The sequence below is a fragment of the Papaver somniferum genome, chromosome 10 (genome assembly GCF_003573695.1).
Source record: "Papaver somniferum cultivar HN1 chromosome 10, ASM357369v1, whole genome shotgun sequence".
Taxonomy (NCBI): Eukaryota; Viridiplantae; Streptophyta; class Magnoliopsida; order Ranunculales; family Papaveraceae; genus Papaver; species Papaver somniferum.
Genome location: NC_039367.1, coordinates 16,176,104 through 16,183,208, shown reverse-complemented (window position 1 = coordinate 16,183,208; position 7,105 = coordinate 16,176,104). Strand labels below are relative to the sequence as shown.

The 7,105-nt window shown below is 35.4% G+C and overlaps 1 long non-coding RNA gene across 5 annotated transcripts; it reads left to right on the top strand.

Moving 5' to 3' along the window:
* The first annotated feature begins 1,291 nt into the window (after positions 1-1,291).
* LOC113317084 lies at positions 1,292-5,069 on the top strand. Of its 5 annotated transcripts, none has more exons than XR_003343232.1 (6): positions 1,292-1,535; positions 1,617-1,737; positions 1,859-2,058; positions 2,992-3,086; positions 3,388-3,464; positions 4,590-5,069. It is a non-coding gene; the product is annotated as an uncharacterized LOC113317084 (long non-coding RNA). The 5 variants fall into 5 exon arrangements; XR_003343230.1 differs by having other exon boundaries at positions 2,917-3,086; XR_003343231.1 differs by having other exon boundaries at positions 1,859-3,086; positions 4,590-4,716; positions 4,791-5,069.
* The last annotated feature ends 2,036 nt before the right edge of the window (positions 5,070-7,105 follow it).

The following is a 7,105-nucleotide window of genomic DNA, read 5'->3' as shown; positions in this document are numbered from 1 at the left end:
GTACTGCTCACGCAATGGATTTCCTAAAAACCATACCCATACCTGGACTTAACCAAGCTATAGGCCCTCGTCAGTTTAGGTCTGTACTTCAATATCATCTATGTATCCCTCTCTTTGCTGAAGATAGCCAATGCACTAGTTGCAATCATGCCATGGATATCTAGGGGATCATGCATTACATTGTGCTAAGGATGTTGGCCCTAAATTCCGCCATGATTTGGTACAAGATGTATTTGCAGATATTTGTTATAAGGCTGGATTTGTAACTCGTAAAGAAGCACCCATGGGTTGTTTTTTCCGGAAAACGCTAATGCTTTAAGACCGGCGGATTTGCTTGTCTACAATTGGATTAACGGTCGTGATGTATGCTTCGATGTCAATGGGGTCTCTCCATTCACTAGTGCTAGCACCGTGAACTTCACACCCCGACATGCAATTTCCACTGCCATTACACGCAAACGTGCTAAGTATTTGGACAAATGCCTAGAACATGGTTATGAGTTTAGCGTGCTGACTTTTACGACGTTGGGAGAACTTGGTGAAGACACATGCGCTTTTCTTAAGAGGTTGAAGAATTGTCTCGCAAACCAAAATGCCAACTGCAAAATAGGAGGGTCTCTATTTCATAGGATAGGTATTATTATTCAAAAAGGTGTTGGTGCCCAGCTTGTTGCTCGGCTACCTTCTACCGACATGTAAAGGACATATTTCCAGTTTTGTTTAATAAGATGCCCCTGGTGGTACCGTTTTTGTTGTAAGAATAATATGTTTGTCCCAATTATTAAATAATTTCTCCAATTTTTGATTTTGATTTTGATTTTTAAGTTCCACGAATCTTTTTGGCCAACAAATTTTTGGTTTTCGTCACACGTTGGTTCTCCATGAACTAAGAATATTATGCTTGTCCCAATTATTAAATAATTTCTCCAATTTTTTTTTCTTTTTGTTTTTAAGTTCCTTATCCATGATCTTTCGGCCAACAATTTTTTGGTTTTCGTCTACACGTTGGTTCTCCATGAACTTAGCCATGTTAAAATAGGAATCCATATTTGGGAAAACTAAAAGAGTTCCACAGATGTTAATGTTATACAATAATTCTAATGATATTACGACAAGTGCGAAAAAAAGGTGCGAGTTGCATTCTTTTTCAAATTAAATATTAATGGAGGATTAAGTTTTAACCATTGGATGATAAGATCAGGATGAGCTAGCATCGAGCGCTGCGGTTTCGGTCATTGGCCGCAGAAATTCTGCCTCGCAAACAAATCTATACTGCTCTGTAGAACTTTGCCCAATGAGCAAATTTGCAAATCTACCAGTATACCGATCGAGTTTGCCATTTGGCATGTCCATAGTGGAGCATAACTTACAAATTTGCGAGTTTGCTGTGTAACCCTTCCTTCGACTCCACCAACTCATTTCCTCTCTAACTCCATCGGGTCAAAGCACTCCCACTTCTTCACCACACACAGAACCAACCAACACAGTTAGTCAGTCACTCTTATCGGTCAGGATTTGCACCTCTCTCTTACAAAGTGAGCCCGTTTTAATTAGAATTTCTAGATGGTTTAAGGCTTTTGTATATGATGTTAATTTTGATTTTCAATTCTTGTTAGGTCATTAACTTTGACTCAGGTTTAGAGAACCTCAAATAAAATAAACGAAGAAGAAGAAGAAGAAATCGATAGAAGAAGAGATTCATGGCTTTCCAGGACTAATATGAAGAATGTTTTGGAGGTATACAATCTATCATTTTATGATTGTTTTTTCTATTTTGAGAATTTCTTTGATCTGAACATATTAAATTGCTTAATTATTCGTTGGGGATTAACAATTGATTTTTGTTTGTAATTTGCAGAACATGGAGAAAAGACAAAGTTTTCACTAAATCAATTGTAGAATGACTTCGCCGAGAACTAACATTTAGATTTCCGAGTCTTCTGACTTCTGACCGTTCCATCATCTCGAGCCCTCTACCATTGCGTTTGAGATTTGTGCTCCATCTAGCTTATGAATCTGCTCAGCTATGGCGACAACCAGAGGTCATGAACCATTCTGGTAATGCTCAGTTCCACTTGACTTTACTTTTTATCTAAGGATATGATTCAGGTGGCCAATCCCTTCATAAGTTGCTGCCACCACATTATAGGCCAAAACACCACAGCCATTAGTAACATAACTTATAGAGAGTGTAGTAATATTTTGATTGGACACCTTCCAGTTTCTTGGGAAACGTATTTCAGTAATCTCATGGATTTTGTTCAACTTGGCAGTATCTAACTAAAGTAATTCTTATTCTTATGTCTCCTTTCTTACTACAATTTGTGCAAAATAGATGAATGCAAGTTTGAAATAAGGGTACAATACTAAGAATCGTCCACATTGGTTGGAGGAGATATGTTTAGTCATTGTGCACATCATTGAGATCTACATTGTCAAGTAGTTGATCATTTGGTGTATTGGTAGATTTAGGCATCTGAGGCGCTACGCCAACATTCAAGGCCTACGATGATATCTGCAGTGAAGTCAAGGGTGGCCTAACTTTTATTGTAGCAAATACCATCAGAAAGCTTACAGTTGTCAGGAGTTAAAGAAACTCTTCTGCCTTAGTGTCATCCATATTTATTGAGAATATTACCATCAAATCTTTGTTATGCGTTCGATTTGGCTGACTTGGCTTTTTTTCTCCCTCTCTTTAGTAGTTGAAAAAATATTTCAGAAAATAAATAGATTTAGACACTTTTATTTATTTCAGAAAATAAATACATTCAGTGAAGTCAAGGGTGGCCTAACTTCAATGTTGTTGCATCTAATTGTATTACATTTTGTTGATTGGTTAAGTAATTTTTCAAACAATTGTATGATTATTTATTATTTTTATTTTCTTTCCTTTCTTTTCGAAATTGAACCCAACAGTTTAATCATCCAACACAAAAAAAATATCGTTTAACAATTTCCCTTCATTATTGCATCCGAATGAACGACAATAAGAGGCATGAGGCAACTTGGTCATGATTCTCGACCTTGCACATCTAGGGAGAGAAGAAGCTCCCGTGCTAGACTTTGCACCTAACCATTTTTCTCAGGTTTGTGCTTCGATCCATATCTTGCATGTGGCCTTAACTCTCCAGTCATACTTCATGAATAGGCACCTTTGGTGCAATGAAAAATATAGATTTAATGTTCTTGCTACTGAGTACCACGTACAGATTATGCTTCAAACTAATTGCTACTTAATGCTTTCTTCTGGTGATCCAGCAAAGATAAGCTCTTCAAATGTTTTACGGTCTATTATTTTACAGGGGAGATTGTACGTTCCTCTACACAAACTAGAGAAATAAACAATCAGTAGTTCACACTATTGATATGTTTCTTTGATTGTTTCAGTTCTTTCAACAAGATGATGGTTTCCAAAGAGATGTATATCAGATTGAGCTGTTCCTAGGAGTCGTCTATATGTGAAGGTAAAAATGCACCCTCGCTACCAATCTTTTCACCCTGAACAATTTCTTATTATTGAAACATTTTACCAAGTATATGCACATATCTCTTTCCTTGTGTTTTGAAAGTAAAAAAATAAAGCTAATGAAAAGAAACTCGGCTCATCAAAAGAGTTCTGTATGTATATCTTATGCGGTACACCTTAAATTTTTATGTTGTTTCAGAACCCATTCAATAATGGGTTTTATTAATTCTATTAGAGACCATTATGGTGAAAAGGCTTGATTATAAATTTTCGTAAACACTGAAGACGAAACTCATTTTGTTCTTTTGAGATCAAAGAAGTATTTAACAATTAACATGTGATTTTTTTACTGTTTTACTAGAATACACTAGTAAACTAGGCGCTAACTTTGGAACGTGGAATGCTTCTGTTCTCTTTTATTTTGGTTGTTCAAGTGATTTCATTTAGAAGCCTCAAAAACAAAGAAAAATATTCAGTTAAAGCAACTAAGTACTAGATGTTATCATTAACCCAGCGATTTCACTTGGATTAAGGTGCACATACCATATTAGTGAGCTTGTGGATGTATAGTGGGGATATATGGCTGCATGACCCCATTATCCATTTTCCTTAGTTTGATTGCACATGAACACTAGCCTTATTCTTCGTCATTGTCTTAAATTCCAGGTGTTTGTTGATCATAATTTAAGCTTTTTGTTATTTCTGTGTTAGTTATATAGATGGGATTTTTCATACTGTCATCCTCTAATATAGCTGTAGATGTTCCACGAGCCTCATCCACAGCTTCTGTGGAGGTACTACAATTGTGATACTTGAGATGAGGTTAGCGTTATCTATGTGCTTATTTTGTTCAGGTGGTGCGTAATTGTCAGTTAGATAACAAAAACAACTGTTAGTTAGTGGAGTTTGTTAAAGTTAGCGATAATTGTCTTAGCCATTAGAGGTTAGTTAGTAGCTTAGACACCTGTTGGTTGTCCTAACCTGATACCATCGGATGCATGTCAATATCTTTCCCTTTCTGTATATAATTCTATCTGTACTCTAGCTTGATTGATGAGAATCATTTTCCTCTTCTTTTAGTAACTTTTGTAGTGAAGCGCCTAAAATTTTTGGGGTTTAATAGGAGGGGAATTCTGAAGGGACCGATACAGTTCCTATTGCCGAATTTATACTTGATCAGAACTTGGATCCAAATGCAACTGCTGTGGAGATAATATTTTGGTGATCACCTTCAAGCTCCCCTTGATACGGTATATTACCGAGTACGTTTCCTTGAAAATATATTAGTGATCATATCTGAGTTAATCAAGCAATCTATTCGCAGGAGATGGTAAAATAATTTGGTTATATTGTTCAAGAATACTGCCGTCTGCCTTATGAGTAGTCCTAAGAGCAGCTTCGAGAGGCATGTTCACAGCACAGCCGATTTTTCCGTTGTTATTGTATGCTTGATAATAATACTCCCTCCGTCCCATTATTAGTTGACCTAGTCATTTTTACATTTTGTCTCATTAATAATTGATTTTATATCATTTGATACTCATGTTTATATTCATTAGTAGATGTTTTAAAATGCTTTTCAATGATATAAAATTTACGAATATATGTGATATAATTTGAGAGAAATCATTTTTAAATTGTACTACTAGGTCAACTAATAGTTGGACGGAGGGAGTATAACTGATTAAATGCTGAAACGACCCTTCCCCATTGTTGAAATAGGTGGTCTTAATTAGTTTCCCTTCTTATATATGCCTTTCCATACCTTCTTTTGGGTATTTTACTGTTAGATTTCAACTACAGAAACGATCTTTCATGATTGTAATTTAAGGACATTGTTATTGATTCTGTAAGAGTAGCGGTAACAGGTTTACTCACTCCACAAACTCCCTCCACTTCTCAAGTCAACATACAGTTGTACCTTATTCTCACAGATATTGCGACCCAATTGAGTTTCTTTAGCAGGTTCTGATAATCTGATCTCCTTATGCTGCACGGGTTTTCATGTCTTACAGGTTGCAGCTGCAACTTTAGGATAACAAGATGATGCTTCAACTGTTTATCACAATTAATTTCATGCTAAGGAAACTATGCACATTATCTGATTACGATACCATGCTAGATAATGTAAATACAAGCAAATGACTAATAACTCGATCTGAAATGTGCTCATTATTTAAGAATTGAATGATTTGCGAACTCTCAGGCTCAGCTAGATCATATATTCACCGTTTGTGAATGCAAGCTTATAATTATTATTTTTTGCTTTTCGGAAGAAGGTGATTACTTTACTACACAATATTGGTACATGCGGATTGATTGTCAGTTATGACAACTTATCAGTTGCTCATTGGCTTAGAGTGTGCACGAATTTCAAGACTTATGCAAATTTTTGTGAAGCACATGTTAGAATTTGGAAACTGGATTCAAATATTTTCGGGCTCATGTAATGGACCTTCTCTTCTAAGTGAACGGTTGGGCGTTATGTACTAAGGCCTTATGTACTAACTATAACTACTAAGAAGTGAGAATCCAATTGTCTGAAAAGAAAGAGTAACCAAGTGACCATTTTCGTGACCAAGTGACCATTTCACATCGAACCAAGTTCATTTCAAAACAAAGGGATAGTCAGGGGGTTACTTAGAATATATAGGTTGATATCCTTCAGCTATTCACTATGATACTACCCTTTGGCAGGATTGTATATGGATGTCTATCCTTTGGTTATTTACTATGATACTAGTCCTTTGGCTATTTACTTGTAAAATTACCACTCTTTTCCCACATATAATGTACTCCCTCCGGCCAAGGCGAGAAGTAGAAATCTCGTAGAATAAAAAAAAATGGTTTTGTTAATGTTTCCCGGTTTACTCAAATTAAATGTTAATTAGTGAATATCCTAATTCAAGAAATTTATGTTCCACTAAGCAACATAAATATAGGAGAGAATTTTGTGAGAGAATTTGATTAAACAACATAAACTTTGGGAATAACCGGAAACTATAATTTGGTTTTGTTGATTCGCATAATCTTAAATAAGGATATATAGGAAATAAACCTCATTGGTAAGGGTTTTCTGCCTATGTAAAGGAACTATGAAATTTTAGTCCTCCGACTTTATAATAGGGATGGAGAGAGTAAATTTTAAAAAGAAAAAAATCAGTTCCAAATATTTTGTTAAAAAGAACAACGAAAGATTCGAACAAGAGAGGTGTCTAATTATGTCGGAACATATAGATTCGTATGTGTTCTGTGTCTAATTGATTCAAGATAAATAGAAAACATGCCCGACATTGTTTGTAAAGTGGATTTAGAGAAAAATTCTGATAACAATAATTGGGGATGTGTTTGATGTTGTTTTGGAAAGATTTGTCTTTGGACATGATCGGAAAAATTAGATAAAATGATGTGTTTGTTTCGCTACATTTTCTTTATGGGGAGCTACTGATATGTTCAAGTCACAATCATGTATTAGGCAAGGTGATCGTATATCACTCTTTTTGTCTGATTTAATTGGGGGCTGGGATATTTAAAAAAAGACTGTAAGTTTTTGCTTCATTCATGGGAGGTGGAAGCAAAGTGTCTAAATATAGTTAAAAAACTAGAGTATCCAATCCTAAAGATTGCATCATCCTGTTA